At 46.5% G+C, this 16286-nt stretch overlaps 1 pseudogene; it reads right to left on the bottom strand.

Annotated features, from left to right (window-relative positions):
- Positions 1–730: 730 nt before the first annotated feature.
- Positions 731–10736, bottom strand: LOC694243 (uncharacterized; annotated as a pseudogene).
- Positions 10737–16286: the final 5550 nt, after the last annotated feature.

Here is a 16286-nt window from a genome sequence, read left to right as displayed (position 1 = left end):
AAACAGGAAAATCTGAAGGCCTGACCACATTTCCTACATTCTTAAGGTTTCTGTGCAATGTGAGCCTTTTCATGCTTATGAGGGAATGGGAAAGAGTATATGTTTTACCACATTTCTTACATTCAAGGGGCTTTATTTATTTATTTATTTATTTATTTATTTTCTTTAATTTTGAAATGGAATCTCACTCTGTCACCAGGCTGGAGTGCAGTGGCACAATCTCGGCTCCCTGCACCCTCCGCCTCCTGGGTTCAAGTGATTCTCCTGCCTCAACCTCCTGAGTACCTGGGATGGCAACCATATGCTACCAAACCCAGGTAATTTTTGTATTTCTAGTAGAGACGAGGTTTCACCATGATGGCCAGGATGGTCTCGATATCCTGACCTCGTGATCCGCATGCACAGGGCTTTCCCCCAACCCCCTGTGGCTTTTTATGTCCTTGAAAAAGAACTAAGACAACTGAAATGTGCCACCATGCCCAGTTAATTATTTTCTTTTTTCTTTTTTTCTTTCTTTTTGAGATGGAGTCTCGCTCTGTCGCGCAGGCTGGCATGCAGTTGTGCGATCTCGGCTCACTGCAAACTCTGCCTCCCAGGTTCACACCCTTCTCCTGTCTCAGCCTCCGGAGTAGCTGGCTTGAGCCAGCGTGCCTGGCATTATTTTATTTTTTCTAGAGACAGGGTTTCACCGTGTTGCCCAGGTTGTTTCACACTGTTTTAATCCGGGCTGGTTATGAACTCCTGGGCTCAAGCAATACACACACCTTGGCCTCCCAAAGTGCTGGGATTATAGGCTGAGTCACTACACCCAGCCTCTATATCATGACTTCTTTCATGGCGAGTAAGATGACTGGAACGAGCGTAGTCTTTACCGCATCTCTTACATTCATAGGGTTTTTCTCCAGTATGAATTCTTTCGTGGAGGTGAGGGGAACTGAGATGACTGAAGGCTTGGTCACATTGTTTTCATTCATAGGCTTTCTCTCCAGTATGAGTACTTCTATGGTTACAAAGGGAACTCAAATGACTAAAGGCTTTGCCACATTGTTTACATTCATAGGGTCTCTCTCCAGTATGAATGCTCCATGGTTACGAAGGGAAGTGGAACAGCTGAAGGCTTTATCACATTTGGTGCATGTATCGGGTCTTTCTCCAGTGTGAGTCCTTTCACGCATCTTAAAACAACAAGAAAATCTAAATATTTTCCCACATTCCTTACATTCCTAGGGTTTCTCTCCAGTGTGAGTTCGTTCATGTATTAGACAACAACCGGAAACAGTGAACGCTTTACCACATTGTTTATATTTATAGGGTTTTTCTCCTGTGTGAGTTCTCTGATGTCTTTCAAATGAATTGAGAAAATAAAACACTTTCCCACATATCGTACATGTATAACTGGATTTCCACTGTACATTATCATGTTTCTTCTAACACCTGGAACAGAAACGAAGAATTTCCCACATTGTTCACGTTTATATTGCTTCTCTCCATATGGTTTGTATCCTGAGTGAGCCAGGATGTGCCTATTAAGGAGGGAATGATGTACAAAGACTTTTCCACAAACACTGCTTTCACATTGTTTTAATCCAGTAGAAATGTTCTCATTCAGATCAAGATTTGGAATTTGGCTGACTACTTGTCCATACTGTCTACCTTCTTTGCTTTCACACAGTCTCTGTACCACATGATTTCTGTAAAAAAATGACAAGCACATTATTATTGGTTGGTTTAATAACTTTCCACTTACTAATAGGTCTTGGCCTTACACTGCTACCAATACCAAGGAAAAAGCATTGTTATTATTATTATTGTTATTATTATTTTTGCCATGATTGAATTATTTGAAAGTAAATGGGTTACTACTGAAAACACAGCTACCACCTGCATGGCTATGACCAAATTAGTAACATTCATATACACAATTTTGTAGTGCTATTTTCAAGTAAACTGTTTTCCAAACACTGACTGCTACCTTGAAGTACGTTACATTTTGGGTGAAATTTTTCTAAAAAAAAATAAATTTCAAGTGACTCTATTTGTTTTGATTGCTTGTTTTTAAGTTCATGACAAGCTAAGATTCCTTCAGAGGACTTTATTTCCTCTTCTCAGTGCAAATTATCTTATATCTTTCCCAAGTTTTTCAAAGTGATCTTCAATATTCTGGTCTTTCCATTTGTTTCCTAAAATGCAGACCCACAAAATTATCATGAATTATTACAAACTACAGAAACATTACTAGATTTCATGTTCATTGTACACAGTGCCCATGCCTGATTTCTTCACCAAATCATTCCCTTACCACATTCCAAATCACAAATAGCACTGATGATAGGGAAATACTTCTGTAATTAAGTGAAATGTGTTGTCATTCTTACCTACAGAAGCCAGGTTCCTGCAGGTTTCCTGCATCACTTCTCTGTAGAGATTCTTCTGAGAAGAATCTACCAAAGCCCATTCCTCCTGGGTAAAGTTCACAGCCACTTCCTCAAAAGCCATGGAGTCCTAGAACATTCCACACATGTGGATAGAAGGACGGGTGAGACTGACAGCACTGGGAATCTATACTCAATCCATAAGCTGTTTACATGATTCTAAAATTTCCAAGCATTTATTCTATGACTTGATTGTCACAACTCTTACTCTGTTCACACATACTCCCTCCCACACAGCAGTACTAATGTGAGAATTGAACTATTCAAAAAGGCAACAGCAAAGTAGAAACACCCATCTCATTAGAAAATCCAGGGAGTAAGATGTGCTGCTAGGAGTCACCTTTTAACTTCACTTTGTACATTTCTAGTATCTGTCATAATAAAGTTCTACCTGATGTGTATAAAGGAGTTAATATTATCAGTCCTGAGACTACTTATTCTTAAAAATGCCTGCTCACAAAGTTCCATCTTTGTTTGTATTAGTAACTTACATTTTGAAAGGGATTCCACCAACCCAAGTAATAAGAATGACTCACTGCTCTAAATGGCTTATGCAATATATTTGCCAAAACTTTTTCTGCCGAAGGTCTATTATTTTCACTGCAGTGGTGCTTAGGGAACCAGACACCAAAACACAGTCTGAACACTAAGTGTTCAATGAGGTTCCCTGGTAGACAATATTTTACATGTGCTGTCACTTATTAACTGGGGAGTTGAGCCCATTCCATGTGATTATACCAAAAGACAGTAGGCTTATTAAATTTAATTGAGTAGTAAATAAAACCAATAATTGATATTGGACAATATTAATACAATAATTTTTCAAATTTCTATTGCACAATGTCAAGGTAGAAAGGAATAAGAGGAAATACGACACCTGTTTTTAAAAAAGGACATTAATGTCACCACTTCCAGATGCTATTCCTATGAAATCACATAAATTCCCAAATCAGGTTTTTTTTAGGCAGGAAAAATTACTTTTTCATGCATAGTAAAAATGACAAATGTCTAATGCTTTTTAGTCATCTAAAAAAAGAGTGATGGCTTGTCTAACATACTTCTAAGATTTTCAAGCGAAAATACTCAGGACAGCACAGTATTAGCAGAGAGATGAGCAAGCAGACCAACGGGAAGAAAAGTCTTAATGACCCAGCATTTAAATGGAAAGTTGATGAATGATAGAGTAGGCACTGTAGAATAGAAAAAGAAATCACATGCACTTTAAAATATGAGGCAAACCAGGCTGGCATCTGCTTAGGAAGATGCATTGCATTCTTCTCTATTCCATGATCCATAATCAACTTATTATATATTCAAATATGAAAGATAAAACCAGAACACTTTCAGAAGTCACAGAAAGATTTTTTTTTTTAACGAAGGATTAGGCAGAATTTATTTTATGTAAGAAAACAGTGATAAAGGAACAGACAAACTCAAATATATTAAAATTTAGGGAATAAAAAGAAAATAGTGTGGGCAGGGCATGGTGGCTCACGCCTGTAATCCCAGCACCTTGGGAGGATGAGGTGAGCAATCATCTGATGTCAGGATGTTGAGACCAGCCTGGCCAACATGGCCAAACCCCGCCTTTTTGCCGTTTGTATTTTTTGTTTTTTGAGACGGAGTCTTGCATTGTCACTTGGGCTGAGGTGCAGTGGCAAGATCTTGGTTCATGCAACCTCCACCTCCCGGGTTCAAGCAATTCTCTTGCCTCAGCCTCCCAAGTAGCTGGGATTACAGCTAATTTTTTTTTTTTTTTTTTTTTTTTTGTATTTTTAGTAGAGACAGGGTTTCACCATATTGGCCAGGCTGCTCTGGAACTCCTGACCTCGTGATCCGCCCACCTTGGCCTTCCAAATTGCTGGGATTACAGGCCTGAGCCACAGTGCCAGGCCTAAAACCCCGTGTTTACTAAAAATGCAAAAATTAGCTGGGTGTGATGGTGGGTGCCTATAATCCCAGTAACTCGGGAGGCTGACACAGGAGAATCACTTGAACCCGGGAGGCAGAGGTCGCAGTAAGCAGAGATAGTGCCACTGCACTTCAGCCGGGCTACAGAGCAAGACAGTGTCTCCAAAAAAAAAAAACATAAAACAACACCAAAAAACCCCTCAGATATCCAGATAAGAGGACACAGATGTGTCCACTGTCATAAATTCTTCACCATGCTACAAGAGGGGAACTGACATTTTGGTGAATCCTTGTAAATCATCAATTTATCTATCATACTTTTATTTCACCAGTAGCATTCACAAAGCTAAGTCCTACAATTCCATTTGAAATTACCCTTGAAAAGAACAGACCTTTAAATCTTACTACACTCACTCTGGGGAAGAAATAAATATGAACTTTTAGCAAATAAAATACGTCATTTTACCTTGCTACTTTGGAAATAGTACCTTTATCTTTCAAACTGTACTGACAACATGTATCTTACAGTCAATGAAAAACTGAAACTCATATAAGCGGACAAGCCTTATCAAGGTAACAAACTCAGGGAGAGGCAGCACTGACTCCAACACAGACCTTTCTAAGTGTCACGGCAGGCATTCTATCCCTCGGGACACCCATCCTGTTCAGTAAAGTCCTCAGTGACCACCTAGGAGGCACTGGCACTGCTCTTTGTCCTCCTGTGTGCCTTCAGTGCATTTTCATATTCAGGTTCTTGCACATCCTCTCTGGGGTGGGTTTTCCTTGTCCTTTGGGACAGTTTTTCTCTCTTCACAAGTCTGAGACAATCTAGAGAGCAGAAATCATTTCTGCCTTTTCCCTTCAATATCAGCATCCCATTGGCAGACCGTCAATGTGTCTCTGAGGAATAAAAGCTCCGGCTGGATGAACAGTTTTAATGACCTAGCTTTAATGACATTACGTTGTATTGTCCATTCATTTTAATGTCGTAAAATTTTAATAACCCTAAGGGGTCACCATTTTAGATGAAACTATACCAGGAGATTCCTCTAAGGCCAAGAGCATCCAGCTGCTCCCCTGAGAGACTCTACCCCCTACCTCAGGCTGTCCTTGGGGATGAGATGACCCCGGGGCTGATGCTCACTAGACCCTCCAATAGACATGGCCACAGCGGGTATCCTGGATCATCTCCAGACAGTTCTAAAATGCCAGGACTAGGAAAAGACAGGAGGGTGTCTGAGGACACAACACCCTGTAAAGTTTTCACGGGGGGACCTCAACCTAAAGACATTTTGGTAATATGTACACTTAGGAAAGATGAAAAGAAGAGAGGCACAAAGATTTTCTTTTTATAGTAGTATGTCAGATGATTTATTCTCCGCTTTCCTCTCTTGTAAAATGTTTGGAAACAGAAAAATATTTTGGACAAGGTGGCTCTCGCATGCATTCCCAGCGCTTTAAGAGGCCGAGGTGGGCGATCAGTTAAGGTCAGGAGTTCAAAACCAACCTAACCAACATGGCAAAACCCTGTCTCTACTAAAAATACAAAAATTAGCTGAACGTGGTGGTGGGCGCTTATAAGCCCAGCTACTTGGCAGGCTAAGGCAGGAGAATCGCTTGAACCCGGGAGTCAGAGGTTGCAGTGAGCTGAGACTGCGCCATTGCACTCCAGCCTGACGACAGGGCAAGACTCCGTCTCAACAACAACAAAATATATATATATATATATAAACATACATTTAAAATTACTACATGTAGATAGTATTTGAAGTCATGGGACTGACTGAAGGTAGAAACAAGAGAAGGCAAGGAAAGTTTTTATATTGATATTTATATATAATTATATAAAATTAATAAACATAATTATAATATATAAATATATCATATAGGCTGGGCACAGTGGCTTACACCTGTAATCCCAGCAATTTGGGAGGCCGAGGTGGGCAGATCACCTGAGGTCAGGAGTTCGAGACTAACCTGACCAACATGGAGAAATCCCATCTCTACTAAAGATACAAAAATTAGCCAGGCATGGTGGTGTGTGTCTGTAATCCCAGCTACTCAGGAGACTGAAGCAGGAAAATCCCTTGAACCCAGGAGGTGGAGGTTGCGGTGAGCCCAGATTGTGTCATTGCACTCCAGCCTGGGTGACAAGGGTTAAACTCCAACTCAAAATAAATAAATAAATAAATAAAACAAGAAATATATATTTATGTCTAAATATATAATTATAATACATACATGTATATGTAAATATACATTTATTATAAATTTGTTAATATATGAAATGTGTTTATTTCTGAGACAGGGTCTGGTTCTGTCACCCAGACTGGAGTGCAGTGGCACTATCATAGCTCATTGGAGCCTTTAACAGGTGGCTCAAGCGATCCTCCCACCTCAGCCTCCTGAGTGGCTCCTCCTGAGTGGCTAGGATTGCATGCACACACCACCATGCCTAGCTAATTTTAAATTTTTTGTGGAGACAGGCTCTTCCTTTTTTGCCTAAGCTGGTCTTGAACTCCTGGGCTCAAGTGATCTTCCTGCCTCAGGCTTCCAATGTGTTAGACGTGGGCCACTGCATCTGGTTTAATGCATTTTTTAATTTGCGAGTTTATATTATTTGATATTTTTAAGTACTGAATGTGTTGAACAATCAACTTGCAGAATTCCTGAACAATGGACGGTCAGCTCTCATGTCCTGGTTCAAATCGCCCCAGCACACCACGGCTACAAACCTTTCAGCCAACTTCCACTTATGTCTCCCGGGGCAGGACAATGTCACTTGGCCAATCCCCACTAAGAGGGACTCCGGAAAGGCATGAAACTATTCTGTTTTCTATAATGGAACCTGACCAGGGAGAAGGCAGCTGGGAGGGCCAGCTGGGCCCTCCAACCAGCAGCGTCCACCATCGACCAACTGCCCTAGAACTACACCGTGCTGGGCATTTGGGACACTGTTATGAGCAAGAGTTTCCATTTTTCTTCTCATGGGACCTTCATACTAGTGGCAAGAGACTTTTTTTTTTTTTTTTTTTGAGACAGAGTTTTGTTCTTGTCACTCAGGCTGGAGTGCAATGGTGTCATCATGGCTCACTGAAACCTCTGCCTCCTGGATTCAAGCAATTCTCCTGCCTCAGCCTTCGGAGTAGCTGGGATTACAGGATTGCACCACCACATCTAGCTAATTTTTGTATTTTTAGTAGAGATGGGGTTTCACCATGTTGGCCAGGCTGGTCTGGAACTCCTGAGCCACTGCACCCAGTCAAGAGGGAGATTTTAAATCAATAAGTAGAATTGTGATGAATGCCAGAAGGAAGAATGTGTGTGATGGGGAGGGGACCTAAGTTATTGTCTCACATTTTAACACTTTCATAGGCAATAACTAAAAATGTAGAAGCTTTAAACAACACAAGCCAATTTTGGCAAGCTAGGAGTTGAGCCTATTTAAGCGGGTCCTGTGCTTGGGATCTCATGCTAAGCAGCTGGGCTGCATCCTCATCTGAGGCTCCCCCAGGGCAGAATCCATTTTCAGGTCTGCTGAGGTTACTGGCAGAATTCATTTCCTCAGACCCGCTTGGCAAGGGCCCAGCTTTTTGCTTCCTTGCCTACGGGGCCCCTCCAAAGGTCTTTCTCAGCACAGCATCTCCCTCCAGCAGCACCTGCAGGTGGAACATTTCTCTCTAGTGTGCGAAGGTGATGCACTGTGACAGTGACATCCCATTGCTTTTGCCAGGGCCTATGGCTTAGAAGCCAGTCACCGGTTTTGCTCGTATCTAAGGTCAGGAAGACTATGCAAGGGCATAGGTTATTGGGGGGTCAGTCACTTTAGGGTGTGGCTGTCACCACAGAACTTGGTGAGACTTTAAGGGTTGGTAGGAGCTGGCCAGGTACAGGGGGGAGGGTGTGTCAGGCAGGGGTGAGGGCATGGAGGGGGATGCAGAGGCCTGCACCCTGGAATGTCCTTTCACTCCCTGAGGTTTTGTTCTCCTGATCCCTGAGTACATCCCAGAACACGGTGGGGCCCTAGCAGGGGAGAGGTAGGGAAGCCTGTGTTGTTCATCCGGGGACCTTGTTAGGCAAATCAGATTAGGGGCCAGGCTTTCAGTGGTGGGTGCGAGCGTGGGAGTGATGAGTGTGCAGGTGTGTGTGGGAAGAGCGATGGGGATGGGGTCAGCCCCAGCCACCATGAAGACCTTAACTGTGCATCCACCCATCCCAGCAGCCTCCCTGAGTGAATGCCTTCAGGGTGCAGGTCCTGTTTTGCACATGGAAGTGAATCAGAGTGGGACACTGCCTTGCCTTAGAGAGGTCACACTTCTTCTTCTTCTTCTTTTTTTTTTTTTTTTAATTTGCAACAGAGTCTCACTCTGTTGCCCAGCCTGGAATGCAGTGCTGTGATGTTGGCTCACTGCCACCTCTGCATCCCAGGTTCAAGCAATTTTCCTGCCTCGGCCTCCTGGGTAGGGTAGCTGGGATGATAGGCATGCATTACCATGCCTGGCTAATTGTTGTATTTTAGTTTCACCATATTGAGCAGGCTGGTCCCAGTCTCCTGGCCTCAAGCGATCTGCCCGCCTCAGCCTCCCAAAGTGCTGTGACTACAGGCGTAAGCCACCACACCGGGCGAGAGGTCACACTTCATGCCAAGTGGGTGGCAGCGACTCAGACAGCACCCCAGCTGGTGCTGGGAGTGAGGGGTGCTCAGCGTCCTAGGAAGGCAGAGGGCTGCATGAGAGGTTCGGGGAGGAAGGACTGGAGGAGGATTTGAGATTTTCACCTGAGCAACTGGGTGGATGGAGGGGCTGTTTACAGAGAATCACGAGAATGTGGATGAGCAGGTTAGGGCACTAATAAACCACTTTGTTTTGGCCCACGGAAAATTTGAGATGCTTCCCTGTGTCCAGCTGGGGCTTTGGGAAAGGTCAGGGCTGGGCATCTGACTGGGATGGATGTCTGTGGCAGGCAGCAGAGCATGTGGATGGTTTGTGAAGCCCGGAAGGGCATGAGATTTCCTGTGGCGGTGCCCACTGCAAATGGAAGGGCATTTGGCCTGAGCCCAGACATATACAAGTTTGGCAGAGTAGCTATGGAGGTACAGGAAAACCAAGGGTGTGGGGGCACATGAATCAGGAAGCTCAAATAAGATGAGGAAAGAGGTTTTAAAGACGATCAGGGCTGGGGACAGTGCTTCATGCCTGTAATCCCAACACTTTGGGAGGCTGAGACGAGAGGATAGCTTGAGGCCAGGAGTTTGAGACCACCCTGGGCAACATAGGGAGACCCCATTTCTATAAATAAATAAATTCCATTGGTACTTGGCATTTCAGGCGGGGAACAGCAAACATATGAAAGCTCTGAGGCAGGAAAGGGAAGTGATTAGTGCTCGCTCCTGGTTCCTTTATCAGACCTTAAAGAGATGCAGAGACATTTCAGGCACTCCTTGGCCGAGCTCCTTCAGGGAAGGCCTAAGTTCGCTTCTACTTCCCATCTATTAATTTTTTTTTTTTGGAGACAGAGTCTCACTCTGTCGCCCAGGCTGGAGCGCATGCAGTGGCACTATCTCAGCTCACTGCAACCTCCACATCCAGGGTTCAAACGATTCTCCTGCCTCAGCCTTCCCAGTAGCTGGGACCACAGGTACGCGCCACCACGATCGGCTAAGTTTTTGTATTTTTAGCAGAGATGGGGTTTCATCTTGTTGGCCAGGCTGGTTTCGAACTCTTGGCCTCAAGTGATCCACCTGCCTCGGCCCCACAAAGTGCTGGGATTACAGGCGGGAGCCACCGCGCCCGGCCCTACTTCACTCCTAACGCCCACCATAAGTGCTTCCAAATGTTTGCTGAATGAGAAGGTGAACGAGTGAATGGGACTACGTGACTTCGGGCAACAGGCAATCCTATTCCTTGGACCTCAGTTTCACTTTTTGTAAAGCAAGCCTGTCTCTCGCTGTCTGCCCTAAAAGCCTGAGTTCTGGCCTTGAGATGAGCGCGTCCTGTAGAGCAGACTGCAGGTGGACGTTGAGCTGGGTCTTCTAGGGGGCCAGGATCCGGCCAGCTCTTGGGTCCGGTCCTCCCGCGGGACCCCGCACGCCCAATCCCAGCGCCGCCCCGCCCAACCTGCCTTTGTTCCCCCAGGCCCCGCCCTCTCCGCGCGGCTTGCTCCCCATTGGCCGGAGGGGGCCCTAGGCGCCCGGCTCCGCTGGGGGCGGGGCGGCGGGGCGGCGGGCGGCGGGCGGCGGGCGGCGGGCGGCGGGCGGTGGGCGGGTCCGTGTGCACCTGCATGGTGTGTTTCCTGGCCGCAGCCCCGCGCCAGCTGCAGCTCCTTGATCCGAGCCGGATCCTGAACGGGGAACACGGGCTGAAGCGGCGCGGCTGCCCCGCCCCGGGGCTCCATTGTTGAGGCTGCCGCGTCTCTGTCGGCTGCTCAGCTGCGCTCCAGTGAGCCCAGGCTCCGCGGCCAGGAGCGAGCGATGCGAGGCGGCGGCCTTAGGTGAGAGGGCGCGACGGGCGACGGGTTCTCCGGACCGGGCGGGGGTCTCTGCCCCGGGCGTGGCGGCTCCGAGCTGGGCTCCGCAGGGTCCGAGTTCGGGATCCGGAGTCCTTGCGCCTGGGCTTTGTCTCGGCCTCGTGTGGCACCGGGGGCTTCGCCCCTGCTGCGATAATGCGTGGGCCCGCGCGGCGGTGCCGGTCGCCCTGCGGGTGGGGGCCGGTCCCTACTGCTCCCCAGCTCCCCGCGCCTGCCGCGGAGGGGACTTCATGGACCCGGGCGCTGGCTTCTGCCCGGTCCTCCGCGGCGTGGCTGGTCCCCGCGTGCGCAGAGGGGGCCCTGCGAGAACCCACTCGTGGGGCGGGGCCCGGGTCACCGCGAGTGGGAGACTCCGCCACCCTCCCCGCCTTCCCTCTCAGCGAGACTGCTTCGCTAGACTCACCGAGGGGACTGCGCGGACCCTCGGACGAGGGAGTCCGTGACTCTGGGTGGGGGCTTTTTCCTGGCCCCGCATGACAGTTTCCTGAGTGTTTTGTCACCTATATAGGTGGCTGCGTGGACCCACGCGCTTTGGTCCTGGCCGCCCTGCTAGTGGGGCTGTGCGCCCCCCCGTGGCTCGTCTAGGTCGACCCCGCCTGGGACGCGTGTAGTGGGGGTCCGTGCGCGAGGGTCGCGGTTGGTGGGGTCGCACCGCCCCCGCCGCATGGTTTGTCCTCTCACTTGCCCGGAGGGAGGAAGCGAGAGGCGCGGGCCCGGAGCTGTCGCACAGCGGCCGCACCGACCTGTGTCCCGGCCGGCGGGTCCCGGGGGGCGAGGGGCTGTCACCAGGCGTCCCACCAGGCGTCCCACCGCCGCACTTCCTGCTCTGGCCCCGAGCTGGGCTCTGATTGGAGGGAGCAGGGCCCTTCTGCCGGGCGCTTCTTGATTTCTTCCGTTAGTAATGGGAAGAAAAAAAAATCTGGAAAGCCAGATTGAACTTTGTAACTCTCAGCGCTTGGAGAGTGGAAGAAGCTCTCCCAAGAATTTGGCGCGCTGGAAAATGCGTTTCAAGCAGGAGCATCCACACCCATGGAATGAGGCCAAGGCAGTTACAGTTAGAGGTCAGATTTATGAGGGGAGAGCGAGGGTGAGGTCCGTGGGTGGGGAGATTCTGACCTCAGCTTGATGGGAAGACGTGATGCTGCCCCTCAGACGCCTATTTCTCAGGCACCAGAGAAAGTGGAATCACTCCTTAGTGAATGCTTTCATCAGACTTTTGAAAAACCTGTAATGTTCCAGGAAGGAAAATCGAACTGGACAGTTTTCCCCTTTTAAGAGTGTTAAACGTCCCGGAGACAAACAGCAGAAGGCTCAAGGAGTCCAAATACTCAACCTGAAGTTCTTTCTGAACAAGAGATGGTGTATAAGTAACAGGCATACGAGACAAACCTGAACTAATCACCGCAGCTGTGGCTCCTAGCCCTGTAGCGTGTCATGCAGGCCCTTTTGCCTTCTCTGCCCTCCGCTGTCCCAGACCCCAACGCTACCGCGCACCTCCAGTCATCAGCTCCTGCCGACCCATTGCTATGAACTCTGTTTCGGTGGCTCTCTTCTCTCTGAAGTTTTGCTCTTTCTCCTGAAGTCCTGGTCTTGAAGAGCTTATGATCTGCAGGGACAGATTGGATTTGGGCAGTACATAGTTAACTGTAGCACAGCTTGAAAAATGCTCTGATAGAGGTGGGCAGGCAGTTTGTACATGCGGGTAAATGCGAGGTCCTTTTTCAAAACCATGAATCCAAGTATTCATGCTCTTTTAAGTCTGCAATTCTTTGACTCTCCAGAGGATTTTTAGATTAATTCTTTTTTCTGTTACTCCCTAGTGTTTGTTGCATAATTCAGAGTACTTGATTAAAACTTACCAGGTCGGCCGGGCACGGGGGCTCACGCCTGTAATCCGAGGACTTTGGGAGGTCTAGGCAGGCGGATCACTTGAGATCAGGAGTTCGAGACCAACATGGCCAACATGGTGAAACCCTGTCTCTACTAAAAATACAAAAATGAGTTGGGCGTGGTGGTGGGCGTCTGTAATTGCAGCTACTCAGGAGGCTGAGGCAGGAGAATAGCTTGAACCCAGGAGGCGGAGGTTGCAGCGAGTGAAATGGCTCCACTGTACTCCAGCCTGGGCCATAGAGTGAGACTTTCTCTCTAAACAAAAACAAAAACAATGTATGGGGTCTACCTCCGGCTCTGGAATTTTCCTGGAAGGCCTTCTCTTCTGGGCTTCATTTTTCTCACTTTTGAGGATCGTAAACTACATAATTTCCAAGATTTTTGCCCTACACCTTTAATTCTTTCAAGCAAATAGAGCAGAGAAATATTCTCTTCCCCGTAATGATGTAAGGAATTCTCTCACAGAAGGGAACACATGGGTATGGAGAAGACAGAGGGTGTATATATATATATATATATATATATATATATATATATATATATAAAAATATGTGTGTGTATATATATATAAATATGTGTGTATATATATATAAATATGTGTGTGTGTATATATATGTGTGTGTGTGTGTGTGTGTGTGTATATATGTTTTTTGGGGTTTTTTTTTTTTTTTTTTTTTTGGAGACAGAGTTTTGCTCTGTTGCCCAGGCTGGAGTGTAGTGGCAGGATCTAGGCTCACTGCAAGCTCCGCCTCCTGGATTCACTCTGTTCTCCTACCTCAGCCTCCCAAGCAGCTGAGACTATAGGCGCCTGCCACCACGCCCGGCTAATTTTTTGTATTTTTAGTAGAAACAGGATTTCACTTTACTAGCCAGGATGGTCTCCATCTCCTGACTTCGTGATCTGCCTGCCTCGGCCTTCCAGAGCGCTGGGGACTACAGGTGTGAGCCACTGTGCCTGGCCGACAGAGGATATATTTTTGAGCTCTACATTTCAGAGTTCTTTTCTCTAGCCCTGGCCTGGGTCCCAAGCAGGGAACTTAATTCACTCTATCACTGAAGTAGTCTCTTGCTTTGATACCATTGATATGTTGTCCTAGAGATTTGCTGTGGCTACTAGGAGTGTTTCATAGTTAAGAACTGATGCAACCTCTCTTTTGTCAGTTGATGAGTCTATGAACCATGTTGTTTCCTTTAGTATTATCTGCCTGGAACTGGAAGGTCAGAGATGAAGTTTTCTTAGATTGTAAGTCTCAGTCTTTGCTATGTACCTTTGTCTGTCTCCCATGTCACCTGCTGTTTTTCCCCCCGTTTTTCATTTTAATGTTTTTATTGGATAGGTGTCTATTATTGCAGGCTACCTCAAAACGTTTTTGGATATTGACAGGATATAAGTATGAATAATATGTAAAAGATAACTTCTTCTAGTTCTTTTGAGCAGAAGATTTGGTTTCTACATGTGGCCCTATTAAAGCTTTTGTTAAGTCCAAGTGCTTTCTGAACTTCAATTCCCTTACCTGTAGAATGGAGTTAGTTGTTAGTAATACCTGTTCTGCCTAACTCAGGAGATTGTTTTGAGGATCAAATGAAATCATGAATGTGATGGAATTTTGTAAATTTTAAATGAAATATTGTATTACCTAAGAATTTTTTTTTAATGCCCTATTAAGAATGGAATGAATCTGGGTTTTCCTTTGAAATCCCAAATGTTTAATGTACAGAGAAGTTTTAATGTGTCTGTTGGGGAGCTTCATTAGGATTGTTTTCTATCTTTAACTGGCCAGTATTGTTTTATATTTTAGCATTTTTGGGGAACATCAAAATTTGTGTTTCAGTTATCATTAATATTTTACAAAGTTATTGAATGTGCATGATTTAGTCTTTACCAATCTCTTCAATTATTTACATTCCCATGTAAAAAAATGCAGTAATGGACGTCCATGTAAATAACATTCCCATGCTTTAATGAAGCATAATTTCTTGACATTGCAGTTTCTAAGTGCCCTGTGTTGAGGTCGGGAAAGCTAAAGGGCAGTCAGAGGTCAAGGTCAGCAAAGCACCACCTTTGACATTTGAAATTCAGCAGCAGGTATCACAGTGAACCCCATTCCAGCATCCAGGAAGTTTCTCTGCCCTGCCTCTCCTCCAGCCACCTCGGAATCTGTGTCTGCAGTGTTGGTCCTGCTTTCCTGTCTCTCCTCTGCCTTTTCTTTCTCTTCACCAACTTCTACCGAGTGCCTCTGGTGTCCCAGACAGTGGCAGTGGGAGGACAAAGGCTAATAAACCCGGCCCTGGTCCTCAAAGAATTGATGTTTTCTGTGCAGACATTAAGTTACACTGTCATATATAGTGTTGACAGACATTGACACAGATTTCCTGTGAAGTGCAGAAGCACCATCCTGGAAGCAGAGATGCAGAGGCAGCACCGGTGACTCACACATGGAGAGCTGGAGTTCTTGGTCTAGTGGGATAAACTGACCTGGACATCATTTCAGTGCAGCGGAGTGAGTGCTGGGATGGGCTCCCTCGGGGCATCTGGGGCTGGGTTTGTCTGGTGTTTAGTCTCCTGCTTGGTACTTAGAGTTTATCAGTAAGATGAGCATTGGGAGGTTTCTAAGTGAAAGGAAAGGCAATCACTTACCTGAAACCTGAAATTTGTAGGTGTTCTGGGCCATTTATAATTCACTGAATCTGTTTTGTCAGAACAAGTCTATCATCTATTGTTTTGGATGGAGTGTGGCCAGCCCTGTCTTGCGATGTAAGGAAGTCCGGAAACGCCTGTCAGGTGTCAACACCGTGCCAGACACTCTTCTAGGGGTTTCCATGTAAATCACTGTATTCATTTCTGTTGCTGCTTTACCACATTTCCACAAATTTCGGGGCTTAAAACAATTGAAATTGTATCATCTCACAGTTCTGTGGGACAGAAGTCTGACGTGGGTGTCACTGGGCAAAAATCACCATGTGGGCTGGGCTGCATTCCTCACTGGAGAATTGTTTCCAAGCACTTTTGGCCAAACATAGTTCTTTGTGGTTGCAGGACTGAGGTGTCTGTTCCCTTGCTGGCCATCTGTTGGGGGCTGCCCACAGCTCCTGAGACCTCTATCTGGTCTTTGCACGTGGTCCCATCAGCTCAGGACTAGCTAGGCCAGGGACCTGGTCAGCCTCTCCAGTTCCCCTGTGTGCATTTCTCTTCTTCCACTCGGAGAAAGTTCTATGCCCTATTTTAAAATTTTTTTTGAGATGGAGTCTCACACTGTTGCCCAGGCTGGAGTGCAGTGGCGTGATCTCAGCTCACTGCAACCTCTACTTCCTAGGTTCAAGTGATTCTCCTGCTTCAGCCTCCTGAGTAGCTGGAACTACAGGTGCCCGCCACAACACCCGACTAATTTTTGTATTTTTAGTAGAGATGGGGTTTCACCATTTTAGCCAGGATGGTTTCCATCTCTTGATCTCGTGATCCGCCTGCCTTAGCCTCCCAATGTGTGGAGATTACAGGCAAGAGCCACCGTGCCTGGCCAGTTCTATGCT

Source organism: Macaca mulatta, chromosome 3, assembly GCF_049350105.2.
Source record: "Macaca mulatta isolate MMU2019108-1 chromosome 3, T2T-MMU8v2.0, whole genome shotgun sequence".
NCBI lineage: Eukaryota > Metazoa > Chordata > Mammalia > Primates > Cercopithecidae > Macaca > Macaca mulatta.
The sequence above is the reverse complement of the archived record's forward strand: the minus strand, read 5'-3'. Positions and strand labels throughout refer to the sequence as shown.